Source organism: Choloepus didactylus, chromosome 3 (genome assembly GCF_015220235.1).
Source record: "Choloepus didactylus isolate mChoDid1 chromosome 3, mChoDid1.pri, whole genome shotgun sequence".
Lineage (NCBI taxonomy): Eukaryota > Metazoa > Chordata > Mammalia > Pilosa > Megalonychidae > Choloepus > Choloepus didactylus.
The window spans coordinates 197,556,994-197,575,355 of NC_051309.1; the positions used below are offsets into that span (position 1 = coordinate 197,556,994).

General features: G+C 37.6%; 1 protein-coding gene across 1 annotated transcript in view; it reads left to right on the forward strand.

Moving 5' to 3' along the window:
- TENM3 (teneurin transmembrane protein 3) overlaps positions 1–18,362 on the forward strand; it is a 763,383-nt gene that overhangs the window by 50,136 nt on the left and 694,885 nt on the right. The window lies entirely within an intron of this gene.

Consider the following 18,362-nt stretch of genomic DNA (forward strand, 5'->3'; position numbering starts at 1 on the left):
TTAACTTTTATATACAACACCCATAATTTTACAGCATAATCAGAAACCCTAAACTGTGTGTTTTTTAGATGTATGTACACAAGAAATCAAAAGTTGAGGATAAAGGCCCATTAGGAAGTCAGATATGGAGACTGTGCAGCATGTGAACTTGAGATGAGAAGACTGATTTTGCGTGGCACCGAGTCCCAGGCTCATTTTTTGGGCTTTCCTGGGCATATGTCTGGGTGAGAATGGTTACATGTCGCCCACACACATCTCAAAAGTTGGTACATTTGGTGGTCTGGAACACAGCCAAAGGGCCATGGACTACAGTTTTTGAAGAAACATAATTAGTCATGCCTATAAATCAGAAAGTGTATGTTTGTGTGTATGTGTGTCTGCCAGCCTGCACAAATGTGCTCAGACAGTACACCCATGGGCTGGCCTGCAAGCCTGGCCTTACTGAGAATTGAGTGGTGGCAGAAGTCCTTTCTATTCAGAATTGTGTCATCTACTTAGACCCAAAGTTATGAGTGGATACAGCGGGCATCTGCATCTTTACAAGTACAATTTTGTGAGGTTTACCCTTAGGGTGTCTTTTGGAAGGATTTTAATTATTCTTAGAAACCGTTTAGTTGTTTCCTTAAAAATCACTACAAGTAGCTGATGAGATAGGTAGATTAACAAATATTAAATTTTGTGTTCTGCATCACATTATTTATTTTATATAAATATATCAGTGTAAGTATATGTATTTATTAATAAAATTCGAGTTTAGTTGCACGCTTCCATTTTAAAGAAAAGGAGACTTTTATTATTTCCTCATTTTGATCCATAATTCTTTTCTCCTAAACATTAAATTGTAGACACTTAGACAAGGCTCAGGAAATACCTATAATTTATTTTCTCTGACAGTACAGACATTCTTATATATTTCTGGTGTGGCTATGAGCATGTTCGTAACTCAGATTACTGAAAACAGTGTCACTAAACAGCACACAATATTTGAAACAAATATTCACTTTTTTTTTTTTTAATATGTACCTCACCTCTGAAACCTTGCTCTAGCATCTGGGCACAAGTAGAATTTCTGCCCCTCATTCAGTGGATAACTGGACTCCCTCTAAGCAACTCATTTCATGAGACTCACAATAGCACCGGCCTGTACCAGGTTGCACATGGGGGACTGAGAAGAATAGTCCATCTATACTATACTCTGATGACAATTAACAGACCATACTTTGATGACCATATTTGAGTACTGAGTTTACCCAGAGGTGTCAAGTTTAAATGTTAGGATTGTTTTCAATCTCTAACATAGTATTATTTTTATTTCATGTGCCATTCTTACTAAATATATATTTTTTAATCCATAGAATTCCCTGGTAGAATTTACATTTTGCCTACGCAAAGAAATACATTGCGGGTGAGGAGAGGAGAGGAGTATTTAGGGCTCCCAAATTTTCATGTTGTATTGAAGAAATTTCATGTCATATTGAAGTCTCTTAAATTTCATAATTACACTTTATTTCATTTACCTGACACCGGCATGGGTCTGAAGATGAAAAAAATATCATTTACCTATTTATTAAGCATCTACTATGTGCTTGAGCACTCACTATGTGCTGGGCTCTATTCTAAAAGCCACAGATACCCTACTCAATGATTTTAGTACTGTGGTATAAAAGTCAGTTTGAATTTTTTAAAAAGCAGCGGCAAAAGGATTTTAGAAATATGACTTTAAATTATTTTATGGTAAATTTTTACTATGTGATTAGAGTATTATGAACTTGGGTTATAAAGAAGATGTCTACTTCATTTGTGTAATAGCTTGAAATTCTTGGCATATGTTTGCATAAAAATTGAGTACAGAATTTCTCAGGGTTGCATTCAAAGGCCTTTTAAACAGGAATCCATCCTCATTTCTTGTCTACTACCAATTTGTCTTAGTTTGCCTGAGCTGCTATCACAAATACCCCACAGCAGGTGGCTTAACCAACAGGAATCTATTGGCTCATGGTTTTGAGGCTAAACGAAGTCTAAATTCAAGATATTGGTGAAATTTAACTTTCTCCCGGGGTATGTACATTCTGGTCCTGGCTTCTGGCAATTCTTGGGTTCTTTGGCTTGTATCTCTGCCTCCCGTCATGTGGTGATGTCTTCTCCTTTCTCTTTCTGTTACTTCTGGGTTCTCTATAAATTCTCAATAATCTGGATTAAAGCCCACCCTTCTTCAGTTGGGCCACATTTTAACTAAAAATAGTGTCTTCAAAAGGTCCTATTTACAATGGGTTCCAGATGGGTTCCGGTGGTTCTGTGGGTATCCACAGAGGCGCAGATTAAGATTAAGAACATGTTCTTTTGGGTACATGATTCATTCAGCCTGTCACACCCTCTTCCCTCCAGCTACTCTGAGGTTTTCACTGACCCCTGGAAACTATACACTTTCCCACTTTCTTGTCATTTCTCAAGCCCTTTCCTCTGCTTGGAGGGTTGCATTTTGCCATTTCCACTCAAGTGCACTCCCATGATTACTAGATGGTCTCAGATGCAGCCTCCTTTAAAATGCCGTGACACATCATCCCATTGGAAATTCTACTTTCCTCTCCTTCCACAGCACATTTCAGTCTTAGTTATTAAACTTAGTGCAGTTAGTTTTATCTATGATTATTGAAATATGTATTTGTTTATCCTTTTATGATTGTGAGAACCGAGATATTAGGAACGGTGCTTGCTGGTTTACCTTTACATACTGTTTACCAATAAATGCTTCACAATTTCTGTTGAAATTAACATGGATTTCCAACCTTCCAGTCTGAACTTTACCCTAAATACTCTTACCACATGCCAGGGACTGTGCCCTAGGCTAAAGATTCAAAGCTCTTTTTGGCATTGGAATTTCATTTTAATGTTGCAACTGGAATAATTGTGTTGTCTTCAACCAGAGACTATATCTAATCCACTTTTGCATGCCTGGTTGATTACTGTGTGAATTTTATGAATACATGAGCCAATAAATCATTATGCTATTTATTACATAATCATTGTTTTAGAGCAGGGTTCAACATACTACTGTGTGCTGGTCAATTCTGGCTCACCGCCTGTTTTTGTACAGCCCTTGTGCTAAGAATGGTTTTTACATTTTTAAGTGGATAAAAGAAATTACAAAACAAATACTCCTTTGTGATGTGAAAATGATGTGAAATTCAATTTTCAGTGTCCATAAATTAAGTTTTGTTGGAACACAGCTAGACCCATGCTTTTTACATCTCATCTGTGACTGCCTTTGGGGCTACTGTGGCAGAGTTGAGTAGCTGAGACAGAGCACGTGGCCCATAGTCTGCTCCTTACAGAATACCTTTTCCACCTGTGTTAGAGTACCTCAGAAATCGTTTATTAGATTGTAAACTCCTTGAAGACAAGGATCATCTTGGTGTCCCCTGCTGCCCTTCCAAATTTATGGCTCTTGAGCACTTCTTTAAATATGTGTTTATTGGTTGGTTTGTTGATGGATTTTAGCACTGTGGAATATCAGGCGGGGCTATTTTCTTCTGTGAGATTTGTGCCTTTCATTACTAACTTACTAACTGGCAAACGGTGAGACTCAGCAGAGACTCAAATAATTTTTGGCTCACAACATGTAGATTATTATCGGGATAATTTGGCTAGTTTTCTGACATGTCATTCTTTCCTGTTTTACAGAAAACACTAATTCTCACTTCGCAATATGATTTCCATTTTTTCCATTTTTTCGCAATATGATTATGCATTAGTTTTTGATTAATGGAATGTTTTCTCCTTTCTCAAGATAAGTGTGGGGGAGGCAGCCTATCTAAATTGCATCTGGTGTGTGTATAAGGGTCTGAACTACTGCTTAGTGAGTTAAGCACAGTTAAATCCACAGACTTAGGTAAAAAATAAGTAAATAAATAAAAAGGCATAGAATCTTTCTTCTTTATGCTGGCCATGAAGCTTTCCTAAACTTTCTGTCATTAGAAAAATAAAGACTAGGTGAGAATTCTTGTGAAATCTTGTTCAATTTAGGCGTACGTGCGGAACCAGGAATAACGCACCTAATCTTCCTATCATTAACGTGTTTCGTTTGCTTGCTGAACTTTAGCAGTAGGGTTTCCAGTATTTCTTTCAACATAAATTAAGGTCAGCATCGTATGTTCCCATGAGTGTGTATTTCGGCGCTAAGTATATACTACCATGGGTTTGAAATTTAAGGAAGCTAAGAGGAGACTGTTTTAGAGAAATGTGTTTCATTGATAAACAAGATTCTGAGAAATGAATGGGGAGAATATGTCAGGAGTATAAGAATGTGTAACATTCATTAAAGTGTTTGTTAAATAATGTATTCAGATTGACTATGTTTCCCAGCCCCTCTCCTTTGCGCATTATATGTTCTAGGAAATTAAAGCTCGGAAACCTTTGTCAGAATCATAATACTCAAACTGACATCTAATTCCCCCAGACAATAGGTACAAGTCTGCGAGCCTCTCTAATTCTTTCCAGTCTTTACATTTATTGATTCTTTTGTAGACCTGTTTCATTCAATCTGTTACAGACAGCACTGGTTAAAAGTGTGAAGTTTACCACATTTGACCGGAGGCACATTAAAAAACAATAGCATCCTGGCATACATTCTATACATCCCAGGGGTGTAGCTCTTAGTCTGAGCAACATTTTCATCTGTAATTACTACATCAGATTTGAAGTGCTGGCTTGATTAGAAAGATTGACATGTTTATTTTTTGGCTGACCTATTTGGGTAGATGTGGATTTGTTTCATCTGTTGTGTGTAACCCTGTGTTACAAATATTTTATTAGCTGAGCCAGAATCTATGTATTATTTTGAAGTTACTATTTTGTCATAGATTTGAAATCCCTTTAACATACGTATGCAAGAAATTTTATGTATATGGATTCTTGCCCAGCTATTACAAATAGATATATATTTCAGAATGCTTTTTAGAGTTTAGTATTATTGAGATTGTTATTGAAACATTTATAAATGCTGCATCCACGGGTCTCCGCAACTTGATGGCCTATGTTAAGCTTTCATGGAATTAAAATAATATACTTTTTATTGTATACCATTCCTCAGGATTATGCCTTTTCTACACATCTGATGTTGTAAAACATACTGTGTAAATAATTGATAATAAACAAACAAATTCTCCTTTTGCCCTGGTATACTTCACCAGTTTCAAGACTTTGAAGTTCTGTAAATAATTTATGGCACTTATTAGTGTAGGCAAATCAAACGATATCCTTGATCCGAGCTGCTTTTTGTCCTCGTTGTTTCTGAGCAGAATTGTTAAGTGATCCTCCTGATTGGTAACTAAACTGAAAGCTGCTGAAAATCACTGTGGCATTCACGCAGATGTAGACTGAGGCATGTACGTTGCCAAGGCATCGGTATTTACACTAATGGAATTTGTAGAGTTGCTGGAATATATTCTGAAACTAGGACTTTGTATATCTTTTGAGAAAAAGAAAAGCATCTCTTCACCACACTCGTTTTTTTGTTTTGTTCTGTTTTTTTTTTTTAGTTTGCCTATGACTTCTTCCACAGTACTTGTTAAGATGAAAATTTTGACTCAATATGCATTCCTTGGCAAAGATACAAGCATGCTGGAAAAAAAAACATGAACCAAAATATCAAAAGACAGATCATATGATCTTTTTTTAATTCATAAAAGCCTAGGCAGTATGCCAGCTAGCCAGACTAAATACTCCGCAGTGGTATAATAGTCTTCCTTGGGTGTGGAAAATTTAACCATGTGATGGTGAGAAGTGAAGTTTCAGAAATTGTGGAAGATTTATGACAAACATTTTTTTCTTCTTTTGTTCTTCCATTTTATTTATAATCACATGAATGTTAACCAAAGTTTCCACTGATTTCATAATGAATTCAAATAAAGATTTTAGTTCCTGAGTGACCTTTAAAGGTTAGACTGGTTATGCATGTTTTTTCTAAAAGTTTTTTATTGTGATTAAATTTATTTTTCAGCCTGGGAGTATTCAGATGTAACAGAGAGGATCACTCCAGTTTGTGGTTATCACTGCAAGGATGGCAAAATAGAATAAATGACCAACACACACATCACATTTATATTCAGAAGGACTTCTTTATAATATTTTCATTCAAACAAGCCACATGGAAGAAATTTTGTCCCTTTTTGAGTGGCACCAATATAAGAAGAGCAATCCCTGATGTATTTGTCTTATGATATTTTCTATCTCTTAGGAGGGCTTTATTTGCAAAGAAAGACCGATAGATTGTGTCTTTTTTTCCAACCTAATATGTCTGTAATACCCTGCTTCTAAATAGGCCGTGATGGTGGGAGTTACCGGGACAACCTATCTCTTTAAAGTGGATAAGGGAGAACATTTGATAGCACTAGAGCATGGCTTTAAAAAATACTTCAAGAAATCTTGAAATAACAGTATAAATACAGCTTTACTACTTTCTGAATATTAATTACTAATCATAACCCTAAATTAATTTGTCAATATGCTATTTAAGGATATTTAAAGAGAAATGCCAATGCCAAAAAATAAATGATTTGCATTTTTTATAAACGTTGACCCTTAACTTCCAGCATTAATTAATAACTATGTATGAAGGAAATCATGGTTTTCCATTATATTCTCAGAAAAGTACCTAACCTTGAAAACCTACCAGGGCCCTGGTTGGAAGTTACTGCTGATCTTGAAGATCAGAGCCAAAGAAAAGCTTTCTGCATAGAATTGCTAAAGATCATTTATTTACTAGATGTAACATTCAGATAGTTTGAGAAGAATTGTGCCATGTGTAGATCAGGACAAATTAGAAGTGGAGCATCCTGGAAATCAGTGTGGGATTACAGATTCAGAAAGTCAGTTCCATTACCAGAACTTATCTGGGAGGCAGGAAATCTGCCAAATAGGAAGGACGAGAATCTTCTCAAGGGTCAGTGTGAGGAATTTCCAGGGTGGCAGGACGTAAGCCTCATCTTCAGTTTGTCTTTCTTCACTGTAATCGTGCTGTCTGGTTGGAAAGCCCCATCTGCACCCTGGTCCTCAGATGACCAGGGCTGATTATGGAAAAGAATGGAGGGCCTGCCATTGGTTCTGCTGAAGATTTTTAGTAGTTACTTTTACCATATCTTTTTTTTGTTAAAAAAATTCTGATCATTAAACATTTTTTTTTCACTTATCATTTCCTATGTATTAGAAAGAAGTGTACCATGACGTTTTTAGGTCAGTCATACCTAGTTAGTTGTACATCTCTTCACCAAAACCAACAACTCGTAGAGCATTGCTCTCTTCAAACCAAATTATCATTCCTGCCCTGGGCATTTGCGTGTCTTCTTCTCTGACCCCCACAAAATGCTTCACATCACTTCTCCTCATCTTTCCAGATTCAAAGGAACTCAGAATCTGACTCCCGAGAGAAGTCATTTTTGCCCTTTCTCTACTTGCACTCACATTTTCTATCCTCATAATTCCAGTTGCGTTTAGTGCCAACATGTTTCAAATTAACAATTTAAACTTCTTCCATCAGTTTTCTCGTGCCACCTACTATTATGTTATTTGTAAGTCTACTTTGCTAACAAATGGTAAGCTCTGTTTTCACATTGTTTGTTTTCTGCAAGATTTTTCAGATTTACTCTGAAGAGGTAGGCATTCAGTGTTTAATATTTGTTAGCTTGATTTCCCTATGAAAGTTGTTCACATTTAAAGTCAAGACCCATGGTTAATACTCTTGCTACCCAGTATCGTCTCTAGTAGTGGGTTGAAAATTATGTCACTATGACCCTCTCAGGGAATGGAGAACAACCAAGTTGTGTTCTGGGGGCCACCCCCAATTCAACAAGAGCAGTTTGGCCTTTTTTTTTTGATTTCTCCTTAATAGTTCATTTCACCAAAAAGCATATGATTCAGAGGATAAAGAAAAATTTCCAGACCACTGCTCTACATACTCAGTAAATACTCATTAAATACCCACCATGGTATTACATAGGGAAATAGTCAGTTGTTACTCAATGATCACACTCAAAAATGTGTACAGGACCCTAAATGCATGCTGTGGTAAGGGTATCTTTTGCATATAAATGGTTGAAATAGTGACAATAACTTTGGTTTAAAAATTATTTAATCTGACAGATTTAGAAGAGCTACTACTCAGTTGTATAAAATCTGGAGTGCCCTTTCCGTAAAAGTTCACAGCTTCTCAGAAATGCTGGTGCCAGTCTGTTAACTCTGCTCTCCTAATCAGCAAGGAGTTACAGAATCAATGGGAAGGACTAGAGTAAGCTCCTGACCCCAGTATGGTTTGTTTACCCTGCTCCACAACACCTTCCCTCTACCTTCTACTGATGGAGATTCTCTTCTATCAAGGAATTCCCCTCCCAAAAGGAATTCCTATGGAGATGGTTCAGTTTATCAGCCATTTACGCGTTAGTGTATATTACTTTAATAAAGTAATCAGATTACTTTTACTGAAGGAAGAGACAGTTTGGAGACACAGTAAAGTGAAGGGATATGTGAGCTACCATGAGGTTGAAGTCCCATTGCACTGGGTTAGATTTAGGATGGGACCAGCCTTTTCAGAGTCTTAGTGTGAATGAACTGTGAAGGAACGTCCCTCACAGCCTGCTGGGTCAGGCCCCAGCTGGAAGGCAGAGAAGAGGGAAGAAAAGGAATAAGGATAAAAATGTCATTTGAGAGTTGTGTAAAACCATGATCTGAGATATATTGTAAAGGCACAAATGGAAATGAGGAAGGAGGTGGATGAAAGGGAAGAACAAAACTTAATTCTGCAGAAGAAACCAAAGTGAAATCAACCATAAAATGTTCTTATGTGTAAAATAAGATGTTGGGCTCTTAACTACTTCTGCTTTTGTCTTACTTTTGCAAACCATGTGAAAGGGTATATTAGTAAGCTTTGAACAAAAAATTGAAGTGTATTTTAGGTATTGTTGGGCCACCATGGTAAAACCTAGGCAGTGGAAACATCACTGCAAACCTCGGAAATCCCAGTGCATTTAATGATAGTGATTGGTCAACTGTGGGTGAAGAAGCACTTCATATTTCATTATTGGATATGAGAAGCAAAAAATCAGCAGAGTTTAGTGAGGGAAAATTAGACTTGCCTAGCCATAATTTTAAATGAGTTGAAAATCAGTTGGTAGAAAAGTGTTTGTGTGTGTTTGAATTTGTTTTACTAGAACAACAATAATAGCTCAGCATCTGTGTTAACTTTACTGAAGTTGTGAAAATCCAGGTATAAATCTTAAATTACTGGACGTGTAGTATTTTATATACTATATACTATTTTATGTATATACACACACTTATAAAAGTAAACATAGGTGGCTTTTAAGGAGCATCATTGCATACTTTAAGGTATACTTGGCTGGGGTTTTAGCAGGATATAATTAGTCATTTAGGTTATGGAAAAAAATTATATTAAAAGTTTGAAAGGAAGAGATATAAAAGGCCTAGAAATGATACATATGTGGTGGAACAAGGTAGAAAATAACATTTCTTGCATAATAATTACAAGAGGATCAATTCAAGCAGGTAAGTTTTTCTTTTTTTTTTGCTGGAAATTATAGTCCTGAAATAGAAACTTCAAGAATTAGAAGTAGTAGTATGATCGAGTGCAATTCATCTTTAAAACTTATTTCACTAACTCAGAATCAAACACTGAGAATAAAGACTTTAAAGTAAAAGAAAATATATCCAATTCATAGTTCAGGAAAATGAAAATACTACAGACCAAGAGAACATTCTTATTGAGCTTTTTTTCAGTGCTCTCAATTTAACCAGCTGGAATTATTTTTAAAGTACATCCAATTCAACCTTTTAAAATGACAGATTTGCCTTTTAATGGGAAATATGTATTTCATCATAAAGATGGAGCACAGTGTCCTTGGCTAAGTTATTCTCTACAGAAGGATGCTCTTTTTTCTCCTACTCGATGCTCAGCCTATAAGGAAGAACACAGATTATAGAAAATTTGTTCCTGGCATGGAAGATTAGAAGCCTACAGACAGACTGGTATAGAAAAATAAAAACTACCAACTTCTCCTCTAATATCCTGAATTCCATATAGGGATGTCAATTGTTGTGTAATGAGCAGCTGATACAAATAGAACTAGTCAAGGAGAAGAAGAACCTTAGAAGCTAGAGTTCCTTTTATAATTAAAGAAGAGTCACCTGACACTTTAAATAACCAAATAGTACATTACAAAAGATATCTCAAAGGCTCCCTTATTTGAAGACACTATGGTATCTCACTCAAGCAACTTTTTAAATCCTTATTCTTTACAACTATATTTTTTGGAATAAAAATACTAAGGAAAAAAGTACTAAGGAAAAATGAACAGTTAACTGGTAACAGTGGAGCTGAATTAAGCTATCTCAGTGTTTATGTTAGTAAAACTGACACATTTTCAATTAAGATTGACATTACTGAAACATAGACATGACTGATGCTGTTTGACAGAACAGGACCTGTGAGGGGAGGGTAAACATTCCAGGGCTGGGAGAGGGCTGGGGTCAACCAGAGATGCTTATCCAAAAGAGGACACCAGGGCAGGGGTCGTGAGCAAGTCCTCTGGAGCTGACATGTGGGCCAGGCAGGGCCTGAAGGAAGGACCCTAGAAGATCCAGGAGTGAGGGGCTGCAGCAGGAGGGTGGTCTAAAGTCATTCCACAGGGAGGTGTGGAAGCACTGCTATGTTGGGAAACAGGTACAATTTTTCTTTTCATTGGGATCTTTTATAATGGGTTTATTTCAAAACCTACTGCCTCTAATTACTAAAACAAGGAATTAGGTTTGTCAATGTTAGATGTGCTGTCCTATTAATTAAAGTACTAAAAAGTTGTACTCAAGGGTCCATTAGGAAATGGAAAATAGAATAATAACTATACATTAAAAGGCATTTTGGAGAAAATGCCAGCCTGGAATTTTCTATCTACACAGTTTCCAAAACCCCCTTACAATCATTGAGAACAAATTGTACTAATACTTATAATAAGTAAACAAAAACACTTGATTTGTGGAAAATATATTCATTCTTTCATTCAACAAATGAAACAAGTGTCTCTGTCCTAGGCTAGACCCTGTGCTAGACATAGTAGTTTAAAAGTAAAATCAAACCCAGAGCCTGTTCCAGTTAAAGACTCCAGGGAATTTGGGGACTTTTGAAAGCATGGGGCATTTATAGGTCTGTTTGATAGAAATTTGGGATGCATGAGAAGGCAAAGAGGGAACTACAATTTTTAAAAAGAGGTTGGAAGTTCCTGGTGGACTTTGAATGTGTAACCAAGGAGTGTGGACTGCACTTTTTTCTCTAAGTGTCCAATTATGCCCTCTCATCTGTGGCCCCAGCCCCTGCTTAGGAGTGGAGCATGGTGGCTTTGCTGCTGAGCTGCAAGTGCCTGACACTGACGGTGATCTGATAGCAAACCCTCAGGCAGGCAGGCAGGCAGGAAGCACACAGATCCAGAGAGACTGGTGTGCAGGGCTTGTGCAATGAGATGAAAAATCAAGAGGGTGTGAGGAATGAGGTTGGTGGAAAGTGTGTGTGTGACTTCCCTAAGCCTTGGGATACTAGGGCATAATTATTAAAACGGGCCCAAATATACCATTTTATATCTCCTATCTCCTTTTACCACCCCCCACCCCCCAGTCATGTAACATCAACTCTCATCCCCAACTTCAGGTCAGCAGGTTGGTTCATCTAAGCATAAAGTTTAGGGTTTTGGAAAGAAAGAGAGTGACTGTTGGTCTTCCCCAATGTCCCTCTCCCCAGTCCTGCAAGGTGGTAGAAGGAAAGATGGTGGAAAAATTTTTCCAAAGAACAGAGGGCAAAGGTTGCCTCCTAGTTGGTGGAGCTCTGAGAGCTGCCGCAAGGTCTTCAACAAATGACAAAGGCTCTTGGAAGACTTGAGCTGTTTCTGGGGCCAATAGTTTAAGCAGAAGTTGCTCTTTGGAGCTCACATTCCCCAGCCTCATTGTGCCTTCCTCCTCCCTCTTTTCTAACTCCCTCCCTTGTCTGAGAGGGAGGCACTGGAGGGACTTGCTCCGGTGTGGTCTCTTTGGCAAGTGGACCTCTTTGTAGGCATAGCACGGAGCCCCTTGGGAAGGACATCCGCTGCTGAATTTCAGCATCGCCCAGGCTTATGGCAATGGTTGGAAACACAGAAGTCCTTCTGGAGTCATGAAAAATTTTAGAGCAGGGGAATGACAAGAAAAAGAGCAGGGTTTCAAGAAAATTAATTTCATCCAAGGTGCAAAATGGATTGAAGGAGAGAGGTAGTTCAGAAGCTGCTGCACTTGAGTGTGGACACTTAATGAAGCCTGATTGTGCTGGTGGGAAGGGGTAGAGGGAATAGATACTTGTGCCAGTTTGAATGTTATGTCCCCCCAAATGCCATTATCTCTGATGCAATCTTATGTGGGCAGATGTATCAGTTTTGATTAGATTGTGATTCTTTGAGTGTTTCCATGGAGGTGTGCCCCACCCAACTGTGGGTGATGACTCTGATTGGATAATTTCCATGGAGGTGTTGGCCCCACCTATTCAGGGTGGGCCTTGATCAGTGGAGCCATATAAATGGGCTGACAAACAGAAGGAACTCAGTGCAGCTGTGAGTGACCTTTTGAAGAGGAGCTACAGCCAAGAGAGACACTTGGGAGAAAGCACAGGACCTGCAGGCGAGAGACAGTTTGAAAACAGCCGTTGAAAGCAGACTCTTGCTCCAGAGAAGCTAAGAGAGGACAAAGGCCCCAGCACAAAGAGTTACATTTTTGAGGAGCTGAAGCCTAGAAAGGAATGTCCTGGGAGATAGCCATTTTGAAACCAGAACTTTGGAGCAGATGCCAGCCACATGCCTTCCGAGCTAACAGAGGTTTTCTGGACACCATTTCCCATCCTGCAGTGAAGGTACCCGATTGTTGATGCATTACCTTGGACACTTTTTGGCCTTAAGACTATAACTGTGTAACCAAATAAACCTAAAAGCCAATCCATTTCTGGTGTTTTGCATTCCAGCAGCATTAGCAAACTAGAACAATACTGAAAGAGTAAAATCAACAGGACTTAGTGATTCGTTGGCTGTGGGGCACAATAGAAAGACAAGGCAAAGATTCTGATGAAGTTTTGAGCTTCAGCATGATTACAAAAAAGAAGGAATATAGAGATAGCTGCATGAAGGTGATAATGGGTTCAGTTGGAAATAGATTTCAAAAGGTGTTATTGACTGAAGTGGTGTTATCTACGTCTCATATAAGAGCCAAAATAACTTTCAGAATGTTTAAGGCCATTATTTTAAGTGTGTGTGGTACTTCAACAAGTTGAAAACCTGTGAAAACATTTACTCCAAACAAATTCATAACAGGTTTTATATTATTTTTAGGAAGGAGAAAAATCATTCAAAATGAGTTTATCTTGAAAATACACTTGCAATGAACAGGTGATCACGTTTGTGTTTCCTTGAAGAATTTTATCATACCCTATGCACACATCTGTGTCTTCAGCTCACCATATCTTTCCAGCTCAGGTTTGTCTCAATCATTGTGTCACACGATCTATTCTGTTCGATGGCTCAGCATAATCAACACATTACAGTCTTCCCATTCACACATTTTTCTGTCTTGGCCATTATTTTAATAAGAGACACATAAAATGACTTTTGAAGATTCCTGAAAAGCTTTTCCTATAATTCTTATGCAGAATTCAAGTGTTAAATTCACTTTCATGAAAAATAATCATTAAATGCAAATTGAAAAAGGATTTAAAAAAAAACACAGTCTGTTCAAATAATCTGACATCTTTACTCTTTCTATGTACAAACATATATATTTGCATTAAACAATCTGGTGAGACATTTCTCTAGAAAATAAATTCATGTAAAATATTAATGAAAATTGAGTCCCCATTGTTCTCCATTACCCAGCAAGCTTTGTGACTTTTCAGCTTCAGCAGCTGCGAGATCAGCTGATTCGTAGTCCCAGAAGACTCACACTCTTCTTCATGCTCTTTAGCTTTTCTGAATTTAAAATAACTCCATCTACAGTAAAATATGGTTTGCAAATAATTCTCTAATGCTCATTGGATAATTTAATTCCTACTTAAGGCTTCTGATTCTGAAAGCACATGTTTGCCGTGGCTTAAAGAAAAACAAAAACTCTCCGTTCCCTTTTCTGCTCATATCCTCTTCCAAATCATATACATTTCACAACTATTCTGCCTCTGTTACTATTACTCTCCTATCTGCTACCCTCAGCAATTTGCATTACCACTTATAGGAATTTGGGCCTGTGGATGACTTGCAAGCTTCTCTCCCTCATGCATCAGACATGGCTCTCTCTCAGTGTGCCTGGTCCCAGGGCCTTGGCACCCTTCTCCTGATTCACTGAAAATATTTCCTTTGGGCCCCCCAGATGCAATAGAGTGTTCCTATGGCTGATTTACACCCGGCCTTTCTCCTTATGGTGCTCTCCTGGGCCTCCCCCAATCACCATGCTACATCTGGCAACCCAGCTCATTCTAAAGCTTCACTTTCACTCATTGTGCCCTTGGCACATCATTTTCAAGCAGACAACTCCATGAACAGTTTTATTTATTTGTGTATTTATTTATTTGCAAATTCTTCTCACATTTGACTACTGTAAATTTTGATATTGGAAGCTCAGGGGAGTCTCAGTGGAGTAGATGTGGATGTTGTCAACTAAAATCAGGTTAGGAAGGTCCTTTTGTAACCTGTGCAAAGTTAAAGTGTGTTAGGCAGAATATTAAAAAAGGTAAGTGAACTGAGTTTTATCGAGAAGTCACACTTCACATTGTAAATGTAGACTGCCTCTCATCAATGATTGGGCACTTTATTCTTCTCAGAGGCTGGTCAAAAGACATAAAATCAACTCATTAATTTAGACAATTTAATTGAGAGAAGGAATCAATAAAATGAAAAAAAAATTATCGGATAAACTAACATACGGTGCTAATAACAATGGTGCTTGAATTTTTCACATTTAAAATGTCTACATTAGTGTTACAAACACTGCCTCAGAAAACTGAATACAACTTTAACTATATCCTAAAGTGATAGGATAATTACCCTCCTTGCCTAGAACAGGTTTCCTGGTTTCATAATGCCCTCGCCTGCAAAGACATTTTTTTTTTAATTAGAAATACATTTTTATTATTATAAAACTGTGGGTTTTTTTTTTCTTTTTTAAAAAACAAAGCATACATTCAGTTGTTTACAGTACTATTATAGAGTTGTGCATTCATCACCAAAATTAATTTTTGACATTTTCATTACCACGCACACACAAATAATAAGAATAAAAATTAAAGTGAAAAAGAACAATTGAAGTAAAAAAGAACACTGGGTGCCTTTTTTTTTTCCTTTCCCCCATTTTTCTACTCATCCATCCATAAACTAGACAAACGGGAGTGTCGTCCATATGGCTTTCCAGTCACATTGTCACCCCTCATAAGCTACATTTTTATACAATCATCTTCAAGATTCATGGGTTCTGGTTTGTAGTTTGATAGTTGCAGGTATTTAGTGTTAGCTATTCCAATTCATTAGAACCTAAAAAGGGTTGTCTATATTGTGCGTAAGAGTGTCCACCAGAGTGACCTCTCGGCTCCTTTTGGAATCTCTCTGCCACTGAAGCTTATTTCATTTCCTTTCACATCCCCCTTTTGGTCAAGAAGATGTTCTCCGTCCCACGATGCCGGGTCTACATTCCTCCCCGGGAGTCGTAGTCCACATTGCCAGGGAGATTCACTCCCCTGGGTGTCTGATCCCACGTAGGGGGGAGGGCAGTGATTTCACCTTTCAAGTTGGCTTAGCTAGAGAGAGAGAGGGCCACATCTGGGCAACAAAGAGGCATTCGGGAGGAGGCTCTTAGGCACAATTATAGGGAGGTCTAGCCTCTCCTTTTGCAAAGACTTTTGAGGGCCAGCCCTGCTGTATTGGAAGTTCTGTTTTCCTGTTTCGGTTATGTTTGCCTTCCCCACAGAGCCTCAGGATTGCTTTCGCTCTTAAAATAGCGAGTGCTGCTGCCACCCTGAATCTGAGTACTTAAAAGCATCTCCAAGACTCTATTATGGCCCAGTTCTGTGAAAAAATAAGCCAGGTGGCTGCTTACTTGCTTGGATTCCTTCTTTCTACGTTTTAGAAAATGTCTCCTTCTTCCTACATTTAAGCCTTGAATTCCGGACACTAGAGGGTGATTCCTTTATATATGCTTTTCATCCTATTCTTAAAGCCTATTATTTGTTGAGAGTTCCTCAGCGTTCTTTATGAAGGTATCTGTTTCCCATACATGTCATAGATGTGGGTTCATTCATTCAACAAATATTTATTGAGAACTTTCATATTCTGTACTTGCTGAATGTCAGTTAGTAGTTCTCAAAAATGTAGTGATTTCTCTTCTCTTCTTGTTTTCCTACCAGTCAATTCCAGATTCTTTGTTTCTGCTCCCTTCCCACTAAGTCAATTTCAGGTTATTTGCTCAAGGAGTGAAAAACTAGTAGGAGTTATTGAGTATTCATTTGGGGAACTTCTATCTAGATAGAGAATTTGGCGTATCTACCTGTTCTCTAGACTTGAAAATTCTCTTTCCTTTTAATTTATAAAACTCCTCTCTATTATTACCATCTCAAACTCTCTGCATGTTTTCTTATGCTATGCACTCAACCTAAGTGTGAGACTCTCGGAAATTTGTTTGCTAAATCATCTGGCAAATGGTCTCGTTGATGTCTGCTGAGCTGCTCAGAGCCTACAGTTGTTAAGTACTTATTACAGGAATCCAGCAGGGCAAATTAAGAAAGCTACATGTTTGCTTGTTATTTTAGGACTATTATGCTATGCTTCTGAGGGGGCTACATATTGGACCTTCTGACCTGAAAGGACTTGCTGTTCTATAGTCAGAGGTTGCTGTGTGGAATCTGCATCTTTGACCTGGCAACAATAAAAGTGATTATCTTCAAGGGGGAGAATGTCCTCTCATTGCTTTTCATAGTTCAGCCTGCTGGAAAATGTAAAACACATATTTAAGCAGCTCTAGGTTCACTTGGAATGTCATATTTTATAACTAAGTCAGGAGCTTTTTGTATTTACAAATTAAGTTATTTACTTCATCTTTTAACTTAAGTGTTTTACATAAACAATACTCCTTCCACTTACACTCTCAGCTCAGGGTGAGCATTCCACCTGACCCTACTCAAAAAGATCTGTGGGGTGGTAGAGCTGTTATAATAATTGTAGCTAATGCTCCTTGGGCTTTTCTTGGAAGTACATATTCCAAATTGAATTTGCCATATAAGTAACTTACACATTACAAAGGATATATTTAAAAAAAAAAAAAACTATGACGTTCCTTTAGTCTATCTAAGAAGCATTAATACAACAGGTTTGGAATATCTGAAAAATTTCTCTGTATGTTAAAGCTTGGGAAAATATGGTCAACAGTATTTTAAATGCATTGATTCTAGGGTCCCTAAAAGTGCTGTTTTTCTAGGACAGCAATTTATTATTCTCATCATTTTAGAATTTCACCTTTTAGAATTTCACCTTGTAGTCTCCTAATATATGAGCTTGTGTTTGGCACCTCCTTTCTATGTAAGAGGCATCACAGCTGGGGTTAAAATACCTCCCTAACAGTTTAAATGGTTACTCTTAAGCTATTTCTAAATGTTCATCTGGTATAAAATGCTGAAGGCGCTGTGATTTGGAAGACAACATTCATGTAGTAGGATATTAGTGTGCGTGTCCCCAAAACGTTTCGGTCGGTGTCATGGGCTTTAGAAACTTTAAGTGATGCATGTAACAAAGTTGGCCCTTTTCTTTCTACTGGAGGTATTTTTAAATAATGCAAGCTGCTTAAGCACAGAGTTAATGTCCAACATACCTTTTCCTAGCAACAAACTTTGTACTTTATAAATGCTTTATGATGTTAAATATTTGTGAGAAGCAAAAGAACTTGCCTTTTCAAAATAATAAAAAAAACATTGGGTAATCTTGTGGTGATCAGACCATTAAAAAGTCAGATGCCAGACCCAAATGTACCTCAGTACATTAGTTGTGAATCTGCCCGTGGCTCTCTGATCTTGGAAACAATAGTTGCTTCTTGACAAGGCTCTGAGGCAGGGGTCAGCAAACTATTTAAAGGGCAAATAGTAAATATTTTAGGCTTTGTGAGACAAGAGACCAAATTGAGGATAGTATGTAGGCACTTCTATAACAAGAGAGAAAACAAATTTCCACAAAATATTTTATTGACAACGTTCGAAGTATAGTAATGAGAGTAGAGTATACTTTTTTTTTTTTTTTTGGTAATATAGATCTGCTAATGAGAAGGAT